General features: G+C 36.1%; 2 long non-coding RNA genes across 4 annotated transcripts in view; one reads left to right on the top strand and one right to left on the bottom strand.

Moving 5' to 3' along the window:
* Nucleotides 1–19,718, bottom strand: part of LOC147833984 (uncharacterized) — a 131,192-nt gene that overhangs the window by 81,009 nt on the left and 30,465 nt on the right. Inside the window, exons 4-5 of one of the 3 annotated variants that reach the window (XR_015507691.1) lie at nucleotides 13,095–13,223; nucleotides 10,896–12,010 (exon numbers count right to left, since the gene is read on the bottom strand). The exons of 1 other annotated variant lie outside the window; for it this stretch is intronic. This is a non-coding gene — a long non-coding RNA (uncharacterized LOC147833984). Of the gene's footprint in view, nucleotides 1–10,895; nucleotides 12,011–13,094; nucleotides 13,224–19,718 lie in introns of those variants that run through there. One more of the 3 variants, XR_015507690.1, reaches the window with a different exon arrangement.
* si:ch211-69b22.5 overlaps nucleotides 1–19,718 on the top strand; it is a 60,112-nt gene that overhangs the window by 11,224 nt on the left and 29,170 nt on the right. The window lies entirely within an intron of this gene.

Genomic DNA, 19,718 nt, shown 5'->3' with positions numbered 1-19,718 from the left:
TTGAAAATAAGCATTGTTCTCTGCCTACTTTGTTTTTGTTGAGTTATTTTATTTTGAAGACTGTGAAAAGGATGTGTTCTTTGCCATAAATGTAAAATTGCCAAACCTACACACAGGGGCCTGATAGAAATGCTTATTTTAAACGGCATTCAGAGATTTTTGCATCTGAACTCTTCAAATTGAAAGATAATACAATTAAGGTTAAGCTAAATATTGCAAAATATTTACAACCTACAAAAGTAACTAAATTTGTACTTTTTTAGCTTCTTTTGATTGTTTCTCTGTTTTAAATTTGTATTTAATATTTTTCTATAACATACATTAGGATGTACTAGTTTTTGGACTGTTATTGTAAGATATTTTGTTAGGTAAACTCCAGATTTGGCTTCAGAACGGATCTAATGTATATGCACAAATATAATATTGTATAGCTTCCTATCAAAAATATGAATTTAAAAGATAGATTTGTGAGGGGTGTACTTTTATATGCTGAGCACTGTATGACCTCTAATTGTTGGTGTGCAGTACATAAAGTTTAAGATTATGCTAATTTAATCATAAAAGGTAATGACACATTTAGAAACATTTTCTACGACAAGATACTTGGGATTGCAACCTGTTCAATCTCTGTGCTTGAATGTTGTTTTTTTGTGTTTTTTGTGGTTTTTTTTTTGGCTAATTTACATCATTAGCTTGCTCTCCTGTCTCTGCAATTTACGTAACTTTTGCGTGCTCATTAAACTATGTTTCGGGGTTTAAACATTTAATTTAGCTCAGATCAATAGAAGGCAGGCAACCAATGTGTGGAGTTCTTAGGCAAGAAAAAATAGGGTTGCATAAATATGGATTTTTAATCGCCTACCAGTGTTTATTTTTCTGCGCGTCTCTCTCTATTTGATGTGCCGTCCCAGATGTGCGTAACGTCTTACTTGCTTTATAGGCCCAAAGAGAAGCACTGATTCAGAGCAACTTCTCGCCCCCTCCAAGCCCTGATTAAGAGTAATGGCGCCCTTTAAGATTTGCATGGTGATGTTAACTAAGCATGGTTGTTGAAATATAATTGACTTTTCTCATGGACTCCAAAGACAAACAAAGACACTAAAGGGGGTCCAAGAGCGAGCGGCATTAAAAAAATGGGCCAAGCGAGCTCTATCCAGCCTGATGAATAAGCATTGGAATTTAGAGCTGGAGGCAACGTTCACTGTTTTCTTTTTGGCTGCTTTTCTACCCTTTTTACTCTCGCCCTTTGTGACCAGGCCACATTTATTAATGGTCACTAAGATGTCAGCCGTAGCCTTTACACATCAGTCACTGAGGGCTGTCTTATTTATTTTTACCGTTGTTCTCGCCTCTTCTCTCCTTTGTTTTTTCCCCTTTTCTTGTGTCAGGTATTTAAGCAGGCTGTCAGTTTTATAGGGCCTGTTGAATGGGGTTGATAGGGGAGACATTCAAAGGACTGCATGTGACCCATCTGCCCGCAACACCCTCGCACACACCCTCACCCTTTTGTGCCCTTGTTTTTGTTTGTCTGAGAGAGCCAAAGTGGAAGATAAACTTTACTGGGTAGGAGGTTACAGATTGTCAGCCCTAGAACAATGCAAGGTATAGATTACACTTCCAAAGCGGTTTCAATTAAAAGGCACAAGTCAGAAAAACCCACCAATACAGTCACATGTCATAGCATTAAACGTGACAGCTCGCAATGATACTATTTTGACAGTATCACTTGTGCACTAAAATTCTGTCACTCACACCTGTACGCTCTACTCTTTGTTTCACAGCAGAGGTGTAGTCAAGTATCAGTGACTCTGTACTACATGATAGTCGGCTGGCTGATGTGCTGGGAGATGTGTGGAAGAGACAGGAGTTGTTGTGAAGTGAATGAGCGATTGGGCTTTCACGCTTCAGCAGACATATTTGCTTAGAGCTGATTAACTGCACCCTAGAGAGGAAGAGTTGTAGTGCTCTGGCTAGTAAGCTTTGGAGGGCGTGTGTGTTACACAACTTAGAATAACAATAGTAATTGTGTATAAATAGATGTTAAAACGTGTTTAGCTTTGATGAATCATTGCGGCCATTTAGACAGGTTAACTAAGTACAACTTCTGAACTGAAGATCTAACATTACAAATATCATTTGTTTTACTACAGAACTGTAAAAGTTAGGAGAGCAAAGTAAAGTTTTATGTTAATATTTATCCATTTAACAGACACTTTCTGCATGCTGGGAATCCAACCCACGGCTGGCACTTTGTTCTGTTCTTAGAGGTACAGGAACGCTAAAAAGGAGGAGCTTTTAAAAGGAAGGAGGAAACGTTTCTCACAGCTTCTGTTGTTGACATCAAAATGTTGTCATTCCAAACAACGACGATGCAAATGTATCTGTCTAATATAGTATATATTTGACTATGTTTTTGTTACAGACTGTAAAAGCTATAGGTTTATGCAGTGTTGTTTTTAGGTTAAACTTTGTTCTGCCTGTACATAGTATGTACATATTATAGTATTATAACTGAGTAATAACTAGGTACTAAGCCTGAACCTACTACCAAACCTAACCTTATGTACTTACATTATTAAAATTTTCTAAGGTTGGTGCACTGTTGGTACACACAAATAAAACAAAGTGTAACCGATTCTTATTGTTATTATTATAAATAATAAACCTGTTATTAGGCAACGATGCATTCAACTGATCAAGAGTAGCTGTAAAGGCTTTTGATGTTTACAAAATACCTGCCAAATAACTTTTTTCCAAATAACAGTGGATTTCTGTTTTACTGTTTTCAACAGTACATATTAGGGCTGCACAATATATCGTTTTAGCATCGATATCGCAATGTGCGCATCTGCAATAGTCACATTGAAGGATCTGCATTGATGAGTTGAGATTATAGTTGATCAGGAGCCGCAGTTTATCATGTTTGAGTTTTTAAGGCCTGTGATTGTGTACGCATTTAAAGCTTTCATGCACAACGATTACAATGTTTTTAACCTTAAGGAAGATTGATTGTACATAATTATATTTACACACAATGAAAACTACATTGTTATTTTACAATTCATTACTCAATTTGTGTACCTGAATTAGGGCTAGCCTTTAAAATCAGTATCTGTATTTAATGACCAAACACTATTGTCAATAACAATTTAAAAAAAGGTTTGGTATGAATTTTTGTCATGAAGGCTAGTTTTATTAAAATTGCTGCTGGCTGCTAAGTGCGTGCCTTGGAAGCAATGCCAATAAGCTAAGGGTGTAAGTTTGCTATTTCTAATGGAGGCGCATGACTTGCATAATGGGGGGATGCATGGATGCTGAAAATTCATATTTGACACACGCACACAAATCAGCTTGTCTATTCTAGTCGTTAAGTCAAGATAATAATTGTAAATAATGCTGGGCCAATTCAGTTTTTGGTATTAGGAAAACAGATTTGTTTAAAAATATTTTTTGTTAACATTTTTGGTCAAATACAAAGCTTCACATTTTGTTTGGATGGGTAAAACCTGTTGGCTTGAATCATAGTGGCAAACTGTAAAACTTCAGTGTAATAGTTTTTTTTTTTGCAGTCATGCAGTGATTTTCAAATAGTGTTCTTATATTTCATCAAATTATTAATAACATGCCTGATAAGATTTTTAATTACTATTTTTACTATGCAAGACATAGTGGGTTGTCTTCTTTAAATCATGATAAAATATATGAAAGTCTTGATCAGAAAATAAAATAAATAAATAAAAGCTTGATTACAGTTGTGTTGTTGTGATACTTGAGAGCTCCTTTTCGTCTTTGACCCCTTTTACAGTTCAGTCATTGTATTGAAGCTAAACCAGCCGAGAAACACTGATCTAGAAATCAATAAGCATTTAAACTGCTTTCCACCCAAATCTCACCTGCACACTAAGAAAACTGCAGTGAACAGTGTGGTTTTCTATAACTAGTTCTATCACACAGCACCGCTTTGCAATGTCATTAAAGCTGTTGAAGTCTGCGGTCTTCCCCTCAGCGGCTAAAGTCTCACAGTTTTTAGAACAAAGCACAAGTTGTATACGACAGCTTTTGCCGAAATCACCTCCCACACAATGGCCCCTGAGGAGGGACCCCCTGTAGCCGAGACCCCAGTGCCCAGACCACTCAGCTCTTCTTCCCACAATTTTATACTCATGAGGCTGCCTCAGGCCTAAGCTTAACAGTAAATTCATTAAAATCACTCTTTAACCTGCCCTTTGCCCTCTTCTTTTCTCTAAAGCACCTTTTACCGGCCAATGGTGTATGTAGGGCTCCGGGTTAATCAAGATCAGGAAGGTATACAGTGTTATTTTTATTCTACAGTAACTGTTGCACAGACTATGCAGGACATAAAAAGTTTAACAATTAGGAAAAAAACAAAGTCACTTATTAAATACAGTTATCCAATTTCCATAAATACAGTTTTAAATAAAATGGGACTGAAGTGCAATAAAATTATTATATTAAATTTAAATTTTGAACTATTAAAATAGATGCTCTCCATTCTTTTATAAATTTTATTTTCACCTAAGTTGAAAGAAAAATGAAAATAAAATTGAAATACATTGGTTTCTATCCCATACTTTTCAATTTTGTTGATTTGGTATATTGTCACATTGTTCCTTTAATTAGGGATTCAGCAATATCAAAACTGGCTGATAACTAGGGCCAGACGGAATCTGCGGACATTTTTTGTTATTTCTGCGGAATTTTGCTAAAAACTTCTGCGGAACGATTTTGGGAGTATCATAACTAAACTTTAATATATGAAATAAAAATAATATCTTTTTAACTTTTTTTAAATGTTTAAAATGCAAATTCAATTAGATTCAGTTTATTTGGTAAACAAACCAAGTCTCTTATATAATTTATATACTAAAAGACAGAAAATATTTCTGTAACAACTGCATTGTACATAAATCAAATGAACATTTTCATATTAGTCAATAATATTACTGTAGTTAATTAAAAAACTGAATAAATATAGATTTACACACATTTACTCTAGGAAATAAAAAATAAACAGAATTAATGATGGGCTAAAAGTCTGCAGAATTCTGCAGATATATATATATACTTTTCATACATCACAACAGTAAGTCATCAGGTTATATTAAATTGATACCAAGTAATATATGTGTGTGTGTGTGTGTGCATAAATATATATATATATATATATATATATATATATATATATATATATATATATATATATATATATATATATATATATATATATATATATATATATATATATATATATATACCTTTTAAAAGATTCTATTTTATACATTTTTGCACTAGGGGGCTGTTATGTCGTACTGCGCCTTTAAGGCTAGTCCTCCCCGCCTACCATTTCTACGTGCTTTTCTGTGTGCCTTAATCTCCTCCCTCAGCTGCGTCAGACAACAGACTTAAAAGAAAAAGATCTCACGTAGCGTTTGTGAGAAATACTACAGTAAGAACTTTACCAATGAGTATTTGTTGTGCAGTTGCATCGTTGAGGCACACACAATGTCGTTACAAAGTTCACACGCACACACACACAGAGCGCAGCAGACACACTTTTTGCACGTATATGTGACAGGAAACAGGTTATTCTCCACTGCTGTATGGATATCTGTTATGTTAATGTAGAAAATAAACCTGATTTAACATCCACAAACCGGGATTGAAGCGTCTTCCTTTCTAATTGTTCTGACACATGCTGTGCTGATGAAGTAAAGCTGAAGTAAATTGCTGTAATTTATTACACACATGCACTGTTTTAAAACATTTTAAACATGAGAAACTTACTCTTGATCATGATTGATGATCCTAGTGAACTGAACAGACCTTTTATTCCCGGTTGGTTTGCGCATGTCTGGTCTTGTTGATATGATTATAAACATGATTACCGGGACATGTTAATACGTGCAGCTGTCAATCAATTTGGTGAGCGGAGGGACCGCACTCGTACGTCAAGTTGGTCGGTCTGAAAACCGCTCCAATTGGTCCACCGTTTTTATGTTGTTAAATTGAAAAAAAGGACTGGGTGTGTTTATATCACCCCACATATGTCTGTCCAGATTTTTCACCATAGGTGCCCTTTAACGTGCTGCGTTACCATAAGACTTATCGCGCGATAAAATAAATATCGCCGGTAATCTATTTTCAAAGTTATGTTGGGAGCTGGGTCTATTCTGCGCAAGCTATGAGGACTTTCACCTTGATATTTTATCATGGATGTATACCTGATCGGTGAGCTGTCTGACAAAAAAGAGCCCTTCTGAATCAAATCAGCAGCATGCCCATCTGGATCTTTGACTACGTTTACATGGACATCTGTAATCTAGCTATTTGCCTTAATAGACAAAAGTATAATTAAAATGTTTACGTGAAGTGCTTTCATGTAAGAGTTTCCTAAAATTTTGGGTGACTAACTGCAGTTCGGCAGTGTCACTTTAACTAATGAACATTTCATTCATACTCCCGTGACAAACTGGGGTATTAGACGCAAATAAGGAGTAAGGGCTGGTGAGAGTGTTCTGGAATTTAATACCTCACACCAAATGGAAAGAAAAAAACTTTAGCGTTTTGCAATGTGTGTGCATGCATTTGTGTGTGCATGTGTGTGTTGTCCTTTTTTGACAGCCGCGTGTGTGGATCTTGTCGGCAAATATGGCAAAAAGTCCTACATGACGATAATAGTTTAATTGCGGTATTTACTTCAATAATGCCACTAATAAATGCATACTCCACATGTTTTTCCATTTCTGTTTAGTTCGGTTATGAATGTAGTCGGATTAAGGTAAAAAATTGCTGTGTCGAGCTAATGTAGTCCTACAGTTCAAAATTGTAAAAAAAAAATGTTTAACCGAGTAAATAGTTAGTAAACATCAATTATCATAGTAGAACAGTTTCTCAAGCAGTTTGTAATGGATTTTGGAAACCCAAAAAATTTGGAATTGGGAAAGATGAGTCCCTGGTCTTATGCGCCACCGGGCTTGAGAACCCGTTCTCAAAGACTTATATTTAGTCATTATTTGGGTAGCACAAATATTCTGAATGCTTTCAGCAGAATTCAAATTGGCTATTTTAATCTAGGTTAATTCCAAGATTACAGTGAGATTAATCTAGATTAAACAAAATAATCTATGCCCACCTATAATATATATATATATATATATATATATATATATATATATATATATATATATATATATATGTGTGTGTGTGTGTGTGTGTGTGTGTGTGTGTGTGTGTGTGTGTGTGTGTGTATATAATTAAAACGTACTACTTTTAATATACACAAATGCACATTAAATTGTATTTAATAAAAAATAAAACACTTTTTCAATATATATATATATATATATATTTTTTTTTTTTAAACAGAGTAGAGGTCTTCAACCCTGCTCATGGATGCCCACTATCCAACAGAGCTCAACCATAAAAACACTGAAGAAGTCAAGCAAGCATTTCAGTATAATAAAGAAATACACAAGTATGTACTGAAGTAGGTTGGAAAATAAACTTTGCAAGGAAGTGGGACTCCAAGAGTAGAACTGAAGAACTCTATAGTGTTTTCATCACATATTTTGATGTTATTTCTGTTCATTCATACTGGGCACCCTTGCACATAAACTTCACATATAGATTACTAAAAAGATATCAGCTATTGCTGCTGCTGAGCAAAAAGGATAAAGGTAAAACAAATGGATAAGGGGATCAACATAAATACAATACACAAATGCTTGTGGCACTATCAGGCCATCCTGGTATTTTATAAGAACAAACTATATTCATAATACAATGCTAATTGACCTTGCCTTTATGACTGTGTAGGATTCCTTTCTTGTTTTGTTATATTAAGCCATGTTTGATCTCAAAAAGAAGTGATTTCAAAAACTTGACTGAATGTTATGACGTGAAGTAAAAGCACTGTATGTTACTAAATTTGTTTGTAAACCAGCTCATAACCCTAAGTCTTTTTTTTTTTTTTGATCATGGACAGAATTTTTAACAGTATATTACATTATGTATGACTTAAGTTCTTACAAATGCCATTTATTTTCACAATTTTAAAATAAGAAAGGATTTAACAATGCAAAATTATAATTCAACACATGTGTTACTCTAAAATGTTAATGAACGCCAAGCATAAAATAGTTTCTAGTAACTTACATTAAATCTTAAACAATGGGAAATGACCATTGCTGTGGCAAAAAAAATCCAGTCTACGAATCACCAAATAACTCCATAACACTTTTGTAGACAACAAAACAAGAACAGCATGTTTTAATGTCTATGCAGTTAAACTAAAATTAAACCAAAGTGATGCCACACTACTCATAAACATTACGCATAATTAATCATAACATCATTCAGAAATCACATTACTACTGCCAACTGAGAAATAATATTGTACATACAGTCTTACATCTTTCAGAAAAATCTAATTCATCAGTAGCATACCATCAAATGGGTGAATTATTCCTTTTGTGCTGGGCAATGAGCCAAGCCTACAAAAAGTATTGAGTGAAACGTGTGTATTTGTAATTCGTAGTAAACCTTACAATATGCAGTTTAGAAATTCATGCTGCAGTCCTTGTTGTGAAGGCTGGTGTGCATGTATTATTGCATTTGGCCTCAGCACAGAACAGAATGTGTGTCTCCTACTGAATAATGGCTGTGAGTCCACTATGACACTGAGACGCTAATGATCACGTAGCTTCGGGCATAGTAAGAAACACTGTCTGCCACTGAGAATCCCAGCAGTAAAAGGCGAAACAGCTGCATCATATCAGAGCGTTTAGCAGAGCCCGAGAGTGCAGTGCATCTTGAGGAGCATCTGTTAAATGGCGTTATTAGCAGCTGCCTCTTACAGAGCTGTAGATCAATAAACCGCTAGTACAAGAACAATATTTTAAAAGGGCTTCGAGGAGAATTTAGAAAACCTTGTTATTGGCGACACCGGTGGCTATTAAGTGAACTGCAGACAGCAACTTATTGTTTGTCTTCGCACTTGTGTATATGTAAATAGAAGAGACTGAGTGTGATTTATTTTGCCCCGTTTGTCTAACTGCATTGTTCTTTAGTGATTAGCAACAAGATGAAAATGCAAATGTGCAGCACACTTTAATCTCAATGCATATGCAATGTGATGGTCTTTAGGGATATACATATACAAACATCAGATGCCATGTTTATTTATGAGAGATACTGTATACTGCCAAATATGCAGACATTAGATGTTATCTACTTCCAAAAACACTGCAACCTTAACATGTGCATGTTATTAACCAGGTTAAATTTCACAAATTTTCTTTAAAAATGGTTGGCCTTGGTCACCTTTCATATAGTGAAATGTTGAAACACTATAAGCATCACATCTGCTTCAGCATGTCTCATAGAACAAAAAATCATATGCAGTATAGATTTCTTTTCTTTAAAACCAGTGCTGGGTACTAGCTGATGATATGTTATCTGGATTTTGTAATTAGATTCCAAAAATTAAATACTTGTAAACACTCATAATGAGATTAGAGTTATTTTAGTATTAATTGGATGAATACATATCAGCAATAAATGACTACTCTTCATTGTATCATATACAATTTTGACAAAAAAATGCATAAAACCTGAAGACATTGGCTCACTCTAAAAAATAGGGGTTGTTTCAACCCAAATTTAAGATAAATATTGACAAACCTAAATGCTGAATGATGTTTTAATAGGAATGCTCCGATCAGAATTTTTGGAGCCCATACAGAGTACCGATTCCTCATCATGCTGATTGGCCGAAACTGAGTACCGATTCTGATACTTCAAGCTTAAAATAACTTTAACAGCGCATAACCCACATTTGGAGTGCATATTTTAAGGGGAAAAAAAGTTGAAATGAATCTTCCTCTGCTTGTAAATCCGCAAATGGACACTTACAATTGGTTCATGTGATCGGCCAGATTGGCGAGTACCGATCAAGTCTTAAAATGTGGTTATCGGCCGATACCAATCTCTGGCCGATCGATCGGTGCATCCCTAAGTTTTAATCATTTTTAAACCAAGGATTGGGTTGGTCAATATTTTACCATATTTTTTTAATGCATCATTTTTATTACCAACAGGAATATGCAAACATGTTTGTTGGGCAGAACTACTATTTTTAAGGGTGTAGCAACTTTATCAATGTGATTTTAGGTTAATATCTCAATTATTTGACATTCTGGTAAGAATCTTTTAGAATATAGAAAATATTTGTATTCAAATTATTTATTTTTATCTTTAATTAATTATCTGACCAACTCACAAATCCCCAGTTTGCGAAAAACTGATGTAGTGTAAAGTTTAATAGACTTAATGTTGTTGATATCAAATAACTTAATATTTTAGATCAGTATGGCAACTGATATAAAATGTTTATGTGATAAACAAGGTAGGTCAAAAATAAGCTAAAAGTGATCAAAAAAAGTCAAAATACTTACAATGTATAATCTAAAAATGTCATAAACTACAACTTTTCACTATGTAATTTGTACTACAAAAGCAGTCTACACAGTTTCATTGATATCCTCTGAAGTTAGGGATGCTTTTAGTTAAGTTTGTCATAAGCTGTGGACACATTGGAAAAAAATGTGATCAATACGTGACAATTCTCATATATAACTCGATTAGCTGAAGAGAGCATGACCTGCTAAACTCCCATCCCGAATGAAGAGCTCTCGACACACCCAAACGCTCCAGAACTCTGCCTTTAGATCATCTATCTGTGAAGCTTCCCGAACGTAGATACCACGCAGACCCCCCCTCAATGATGCCAACGTCAAAGAGGGGCTTGTCATTACCTCCCCTCATTCACATTTGTCCACTCAAACGTGGCGGAAGAAAAAAAGGCACAGATGTTAATCTCTCTCTTATCCCCTCTTTTTATTAAGGGAGATTAAAAAGAATAGAGTGCAATTTGGATGAAGGCCAAGGCAGACTAGATGTGCAAAGTATTTCTGGATTATTTCCACTTAGTACAGGCGGGGGCTGAAAGGATGGCTGTCTTGTTAGCTGGTGTGTCATTCTTCAGACTTCACAAGCCAGTTGGTCAACCGGAATCACAATAAACGGTGCTTGTGCCATGACAAAATTCCCATGGAGGTTGCTCTGCACCAATGCAAGTCTCTAAAGTTAAAAATGATGTCTTGAGATGAAGAGTTCTGGTAGCAACAACCTCAGTCCCGCCTTTCATGTTCATGGTTAAAAGAAATAGAAGTGGAAGCGTACCGAGGCTAAAAAGGACTGCTTCTATTTGTTAATCTTTCTTTCTCTATCTTTTCATATGGCCAGACCTTCCTTTTTTTGATTCCTTTCACCTCAAAAGAAAGAGAAAAAAGTTAGTCAGTCCCCTGTTCCTTTTGTTGTGCTCTTTCTTCTCCACACTCTTTATACTTTTATCCTAATCCCAACCATGCATGAGTGATCAGTTGTGTCCTGTTGTTTCACTGTTCTGCTAGTTTTCAATCGGTAGGGTTCCGTCTTTGTTCCCTTTCAGTGAAAAACACAGAGAAAGGTAAAGAGAGGGAAGGGTAATGAAACCTCCTCCACAGACTTACTCCTTTGTCTTCTTGATCAGGTTTATTTTGCTTTTTCTTTTAAAGATATAACTGACTGTAATTAGGGGAGATCGGTGCTATGATGATGTGTTTTTTGCCAGCTCTTAGTCTTTAGAGAACGCTAGAAATGCTCCATCAAAGCCGACTGATGAAGTTGAGCGGTCGCAGAGCCGGAGCATGTTTTGATGTATGAATTCAATATAAAGATCAGCAGATGTCAGGGCCTGTCCAAAGGCCGTACGTGACAGGTGGAGAACGCTCTCATCCAACATGAAGCAAACAGGCACGAGGACATCTAAAATTCTACCTGAAACATGAACAAGATGCACCACGAGGGCCTGGGGGTTTGTTGGTAGCTGTTTGGATGTTTGGCTTCTGTTTTCCCAGCAGTCAAACGGAGGTTTTGATCCACGGACTCTCTGGGAATATAAAGAAAGAACTGAATTCTAGCTATTTAATCAAAAACAGATGCATTGACACTAGAAATAGCACCTTCAACCGTGGCGAGCATTCTATATTATTATATGTGAAAAAAAGAATAATTGTGATATTTGTCCTGTATGAATGTAGGTGTCACTGACATCGTACTCACTTTCGCCAATCATGTCATTTATTAAAAGTACATATTACAAATTCAAATCACACATTTAATGACATGAATACACCTCTAATCTATAATTAAAAAGTTTTCAAATTCATACTGAATTGATTTTAATTAAAAATAGCTTTTTTTGAAGAAGTGGGTGGTGATGGTGGGTAAAAAAATTACAAGGCGGGAAAAATCATTATCAAAAATACAGTCTTAGTATAATATTTTAGTGTTTCTTAGAAATAAATATTTAAACAAAATTGCTTTACAGCTTATTTATATTTGAAAATAACTAAAATGCTGAAACTATATTTAAAAATATAATACCTTCAGACAGTGCGTTAAAGCCAGGCGTCTTTAAAATATCATTTTCATGACAAGTTAGATCAGGTTAAAGGATGTGGTGCTGCTCTTCAAAACCGTAAAGATATTGGTTAATGAATAATTCAAGATACATTTCAAAAATACCTTTAATCTTCATAAATATATTTAAAAACAATAACCAAAGTAGAAAAAGTGGCCATCTAAGAACTTTCAAAAGGATTTGCAACTAGACTTTTTTTTTACATTAAGGTGAACACATTATACAACACTGACCCATATACCTCTGAGTCCTTTGAGCTTCATTTACTTCTTCTCTATGCATGACTGTTATGAGATGCATAATAATTTGATTCTGTGCTTCTCTACAGAGTAAAAGCTCTGGTCACTGTGTCCTCTGTTCAAAGGGACAGTCATTGTTGCAGACTGATCCCTCCTCTCTGTGGTTGTCGGGCCTAATTAAAACTATTCTGGGGGCGTGGGGTGAGCCGAGGGGGAGGGACCGTCTTGCGCACCACAGGAAATTATGATCGCAAAAGTCTTCCTGTCGAGTTCTGCGCTTGGCACTATAAAGTAAGGAGAGCCGGCATTACCTGAAAGGCTTGGAATCCAAGCAGACATCCACATCATCCCAGTCCATAGTCCAGCGGGGTCGCACACAAGTGGCCTTTGTGGCCAGCGAAAAACGGGATTAAGGAGGGGTCTTTTAGAGAATTGATTTTCTGTGGAGAACAATGAGCGGGTGAGAGGAGCTGGGGCCAGAACTCTGAATCACACAGCCTCAGTGCCCCATGAAAGGCCAAAGCCGCACAACACTGAGATTAAAGCAATCAGGTTCTTTACCCCCTTACGGCTTGCCCACTCTCCCCCCGCCCTGCGCCGGCACATTACACACTCGCATCACAATACGTAGAATAGGCCCAAAAGAAGAGGGATGAAACAGACTGTTTGCTTTTGCCTTCTTCTCTGGCCCTCCAAACATCGCAAGGCTATAGTGAACAGGCTGGTGGATTTCGTTAAAGCAACAGCACGGCGTAAATGTAGCATCCATCCTTTGGGATGTGGTGGCAAATGGGGCAATGTCAGGATGACGATGACGTGGTGTGGTGATGGGATCAAGGGTTACACATGAAAGAGGCGGGCTGCTCGGGTGCAGCTGTGGGTACCATTGTGGTCAATAATTTGCATGCAGTAAGTCCAAGCATCAAAACACTGAGCTGGCTGCTTTGGGAAAGTAAGTGAACGTTGTTGTTGTTTAATGTTAAAAGTGTGGTTCACCCAAAAATAAACATTTCCCATATAATTTGGTCGACCTCATGTTTTTTTTTTACCTTTATTATAATAGGACAGTAAACATTTTAGACAGGAAAGCATTGAGAGCAGAGAGAGGGGAAGGATCAGCAAAGGACCTCGAGCTGGGAATCAAACTCAAGTCGCTTTGAGCACATCCGTGCAATATGTCAACGCACTGTACCACTAGGCTATTGGTGCTGACCTTATGTTATCTTAAAGACTATTATAAGTAGTGTTTTAGCTGTTTCAGGTCCAGTTTGGACATGGAGGTAGCATGACATTAATGTACAATCTAGCCCAACTACACAAAACTACAAATATGGCAACACAAATATTTAAATAGAAACATAATTCTTTCTCAGATTAAACCACATGACGTGACAGGAAAGTCATACTGAGAAACACTTGCATTTTTGAAAAATGCAAACTATTTTCAGTTTTACCATTCTCCATATACAGAAGTAAATCACAGACATACACATTCTCAGCATAAATAAACAAAATAGAGTATCTACACACACACACACACACACACACACACACACACATCATTGGAATTGCATAATTTTAAATTATTTGTCCTGCAGTGCTCAAATGGAGAAAATGGGACAAAGCTATTTGCTCCTCAGGCAAAACTTGAAACAGAAAAAGAGTGCCAAAATATTACATTTTTTAAATAGGTAAAATTCTGAAGCCTTGGCAACAATATCGAAGCCTCTTAAAAAAGCATGTGTGATTTTTTGCTTAAATGGCCTAGGGATTAAATATTGTTTTTTTAACATAGAGAAAAACAAATTTAAAAACAGAAAATAAGGGTAAATTAAAGAAAGACAAAAATAAGAATGCATAAGAAGATTCCATATGAATGCACAAGGGTAAAATCTATCTCCATCTTCCAAAAGTCGTATAACATGCTGCACCAGTTGAGTTGTATTGATTAAATTCACAATCATTTGGAACACTGACTTCATTACTACAGACAAAAACAGCTGAAACATTCTTCAAAATATAATTTTGTTAATTTTGTTGTTTTGTAAATCTAAAAGAACATGACAATTTGTAATCAATGAGAAATTTACAATCCTTTAACAGGACATTTCTAACAATTTTGGAAAGAATCATAAGGGCATTTTTGTCTTTAATCATGTCTTGAGTGGATTGTTAAGTGTGGACTCTTCTAGCAAGGAGTCTCCCTCTCCAACCAGGGATCAGACTCATAAGGTCGATGGGCTCTAAGCCTCTCTGCCCGTCCAGAATGAGGGTTGTGATCTCCCTTTGTGGCTCACTGGGAAGTGTTGGTGCACTTGCCGGCCCCGTTCCATCATTAAACAGATTGTGAGCAGCCTGCTGAAGGCCACGGCCAGAACTGGAGGAGCGGCAGCCACTTCATTAGGGGTATTATGAAGGGGGAAAAGGGCCTTTCTTCTCTCTCTTCCACAGTCCAGAATGCTCAGGTCTGTTAAATCTCTTCTAGCGAGGCTGCGGCACAGCGAGAGTACTTTAGACGCATGACAACTCTGAGATATTAATTATATTCATCTTCTGGAATATGCTCAGAATAAGAGGGAATTTGATATCGGCTGTCCTGTGTTATTTTTCTCTCCTCCTCTTGCCTTCTCTCTTGTCTTTTTCCAGCTGGCGCTTTGAAGTGTTCCTGTTTTTGTTCTGGGATGGCTGCGCATCCCACTGCTCCGCGGGCTTTGATATCTCCACTGGGGTGAGGGGTTAGCAGGCAGAGGTCTGGAGCTGGGATATCCTAACTTCTCTCTCCAAGAGGCCTGACCTCTGCACTCGAGAGGCGGTGCAAGCCTTTCCAAATGCACAGCTCCTTTTGATGTGCCCTCTTTCAGAGCACTTAATTAGCCAGTGGATGAACGTTTAGCGTGAGCGAGAACGCTTCCTAAAGAGCATACGTCCTTAAAGTCACTGACTGCCTTTTTGTTGTTGGTGTAGTGAGGGCCATTGAAACAAAGATGCCTTGGAAGACTTGTTTGGATTGAGAATTGACTAAACCCGCCTGTTTACAGAAGAGCACTGGCTAAAAAGAATGAAAACAGTGTTCTTGCAAGAGATGAATGCTCTCTTGGCATTGTGTTGACTTACAGTGCTGTCTTCAAAAAACAGCAGTTACTTGCACAATGGCAAATGTTTATTCAAACATATTTTTGACCACTTCACATTGCTTTGACTACATTGTGACATTTCAAAAATGTTGATTTTGGGCATAAATGAGATCTAATCTGAAAGAAAACTTTATTCTGATGAATACAGAAAAAATATATTCCTCAATTATCTTCATCAGTGAATCGTCAAAAGTTTTTTCAGACCACTAGAAAATCATTTTGACCTGTCAGGGTATATTAATGGTTGGATTACAGCAGATAATTAGATAATATGAGCAATATTGCAGCACTATACTCCTATCAGTAATAAATTACATTACAATTACTGGTATAAAAAAAAAAACTATTTTCATATTTTCTATAAAACAATACTCATTCAAAGCTGACATAAAAATGTTATAATATTTTGGCTAAAGTAACATTAGGGATTACAATACATACTTTAAATCAGGAAAATAGTAATTATTTTAAGTCTACAATTAGGCCTGTCATGATATTTATTTTTGTTGGATGATATATAGCACCAAAATATATTGCAATAAACAATATTATTGTCATTTTAAAGCCATTTTATGAGACGTGTTATATAATGCCAGAATTACAATATAATATCATCACAATGCAAGTACACTCTTACAAAGAACACAGATTACTTTATTCTTAAGAATATTCAATTTAATTATAGTCATTTTAACAGTTGAATAGGTATGCATTGGAATCAGAATATAAAAACGCATATCCTAAAAGTTGACAAAACAGTACAAGATAAAAAGTAACAGAGGCTGCGATATCTGCTACCAAATCTATTTTCAGCTGAAAGGCACCCACATAAAAATACACTAAAGTAATTTATACTACAATATTTTTTTAACCATACTGACACTGGCACCTCCAATCGAGATAAACATGTTGCACAATCAGCTGAAATGATTGAGGTCATGTCCATGTGTTGTGTGATAAGTTGATATAGTGATTATTGTGATACGCCTATCTACGATGAAAAATGAATTGCATTTGAAATTCTGGAAAATAATGTAAAAACTGATTATTATTTTAATGATCATTATTTTGTATTTAATGTTGCAATGTTTAATGTCACGAAAAGGTAACGTCTGATTACAGCTGATATTAACTTTATAAGACTTTGACTACATTACCAAATTACAACAAAACAAAATCAAGAGAGTTGGACAATAGAATACTGTGATATAAAGTTTTAGATTTTGCTAAACCTAAATTTTACTGTAACTCTACAATATGAAACCAATGGCACTAAAATTTGTTATATGCTACTAAAACCTGGTCATAATTTTCCCATTGACTATAAAACGGATATATTTCTTTCATTTATTTATTTTTTTAGATGAACATCACACATAACCATATTCAAATGATAAATCATTGTATTAAAATGATGGCAAATACTGTTAAAAAAAATCATTATTCTCATATTGTCAACAAAAATTATAACTGGCAACAGCTGATATGAAAATTTGTTCATGTTTTTTTTATAAATTAAAAAAATCTTCATTTTTAAAAATATGAAAATGAGAAAAAGTCATTAAAAATTAAAGTTAAATATGTATACAGATACATATATTTTTAATGAATATCGATCATTAATCTTTATACCATTTACTCTCTTAAGAAAGTAAAGGTAAAAGTGTGCCATCCTATTACACCAATATTTGTTGAACCAATAGCGTGGCTTGGTGACTGAGCTATTTGTCCAATTGATACTTGCACAACTGTTTTTATGGTGCTAGTGAAGCAAACACTACCTCTGCCTTAAGAAATACACAGCATTAAATTGAATCGAAATTCAGGAAATCCACATTATTAGGCACAAGAGTAAAAATAAGAGAGTTAAAAATATTTCACTTTGTTTTGGTCTCCAGAAAAGGCTTCAAGTGAACTTTCAGATCTCACTGTGTTGTAATTAAGACATGAAAGGAGTCTGCAATGATATCTCAGGAAAGTAGTACAATTATGAAGCTCTTATTACTGAAACAAGACTCAACCATTGAGCAGTCCCATGACGGACGCTTTACCCTCTCTCAACAGCTAGATAAACACTTACTCAAAAAGCCTGAGATCTTCATATCCAATTTGGAGACAGTTAACATCAATATATGACAATATGAAAGTCATGAAGCCTGCAGAGAAAGGTAGGGCTTTTTTAAGGATCCAATTTCCAGTTCCTCCTGCTCTCAATGCCCATAAAGTGGGTCGCTGCTGCCCAGGAGAAGCAGCCTCAGCTGGAACATGCTGGATTCATCAGGCCTGGAAAATCAATTCTTTATTGCAGCACTTTGTGGCTAATAATTTCCCTGTGTCTCAGTAGGAAAGAGCAAATAAAGCCTGTTTGTTTCATTTTGGAGGTCCAGTAAAACTCCCCCATGCTGCTGGTCAGACTGTGACTGCTCTCCACACACAACTAATACAAACCTGATCGAATACAGTACTGCACAGCACATTGGCTGCCTATGAACATGCAACACGCAAAGCCCAATTATCCACAGCAGAAGGCTGCATGCGTGAGTAATTATGGAAAGTTATGATAAAAATATCCAGCAGACTGATAATTCCCCTAAAGGTTTGGGGAAGAACAATAGTCGCTCATTAGGGGACAAAATCCTTTTGACATCACACCACAGGCATTCAGTTTGAATTTTCAACATATTTGTATGAGAATTTGTTGGCTTTGACCAAACTTACATTTACTTATGTTTTTGTAGATAATAACATGTGGAAGGTTGCTGTATTGTGCAATATTGACAATTTATTATAGGTGGGCATAGATAGATTTTTAAATCTAGATTATTCTCACTGTAATCTTGAAATTAATCTAGATTAAAATGGCTCATTTGAATTCTGCCGAAAGCATTCAGAATATTAGATATTCTACCCAATGTAATATATTACCCAAATAATGATTAAGTAGGTGGCGCAGTAGATAGTGCTGTCGCCTCACAGCAAGAAGTTTGCTGGTCAAGCCTCTGCTGGGTCAGCTGGCGTTTCTGTTTGGAGTTTGCATGTTCTCCCTGCGTTCGCATGGGTTTCTCCCACAGTCCGAAGACATGTGGTATAGATGAATTGGGTAGCCTAAATTGTCTGTAGTGTGTGAGTGTGAATGAGAGTATGTGGATGTTTCCCAGAGATGGGTTGAGGCTGGAAGGGCATCTGCTGCATAAAAATGTGCTGGATAAGTTGGCGGTTCATTCCGCTGTGGCAACCCCGGATAATAAAAGGGACTAAGCCGACAAGAAAATGAATGAATGACTAAAAGTAAGTCTTTGAGAACCAGTTTCTCAAACCAGGTGGTACATTAGACCAGGGGCTAATCTCCTGTTTCCAAAATGTATCACAATCTGCTTGAGAAACTGTTCTACTATTACTGGTGATAAAAATAAATGATGGTTTACCTGTGTTTACTAACTGTTTATTCAGTTAAACATGAATTTTGAACTGTAGGCCTGCATAAGCTTGAAACAGCTATTTTTGACCTTAATGTGATTAAAGTCACAACCGAACTAAACAGAAATGGAATTAAGACATGTGGAGTATGCATATATTAGTGGCATTTTGGAAGTAAATACCGCAATCAAACTATTATGTCATGTAGGACTTTGCGCCATATTTTCCGACAAGATCCACAAACACTGCTGTCAGTAAAGGACCGCACACACACACACTCACGCACACACACACACTCACACACACACACACACACACCGCAAAATGCTGGAGTTTTTTTCTTTCCATTTGGTGTGAGTTACTAAATTCCATACCACTTTCACC

This window comes from Danio rerio, chromosome 14 (assembly GCF_052040795.2).
Source record: "Danio rerio strain M-AB ecotype USA chromosome 14, GRCz13ab, whole genome shotgun sequence".
Classification (NCBI taxonomy): Eukaryota; Metazoa; Chordata; class Actinopteri; order Cypriniformes; family Danionidae; genus Danio; species Danio rerio.
This window is presented reverse-complemented; position numbering and strand designations above follow the sequence as displayed.